This window comes from Puma concolor, chromosome B3 (assembly GCF_028749965.1).
Source record: "Puma concolor isolate L17-30 chromosome B3, mPumCon1.1.hap2, whole genome shotgun sequence".
Taxonomy (NCBI): domain Eukaryota; kingdom Metazoa; phylum Chordata; class Mammalia; order Carnivora; family Felidae; genus Puma; species Puma concolor.
The window spans coordinates 101,097,568-101,097,878 of NC_141672.1; positions in this window are offsets into that span (position 1 = coordinate 101,097,568).

Consider the following 311-nt stretch of genomic DNA (forward strand, 5'->3'; position numbering starts at 1 on the left):
CCTAAGGATACAAGGCGCAGGGTCTACATGAGTGAGAGTGAGGGGAGGTCAAGTCAGCCAAGGAACCTCTAGACTAGGAGTCAGAAAATTATTGCCTATGGGTCAAATCCAGCCCAGTCTCCCATTTTATAAATAAAATAAACACCCATTTGTTTACATGCTGTCTGTGGCTGCTTTTGAGCTGCAGAGTTGGACTGCAACAGAGACTATAGGGTCCACAAAGCCTAAAATATTTACTACCTGGCCTTTTATTGAACAAGTTTGTCAACCCCTGCCCTAAGCCTTATGAAAGGCTTTTCAGGACAAGCTAT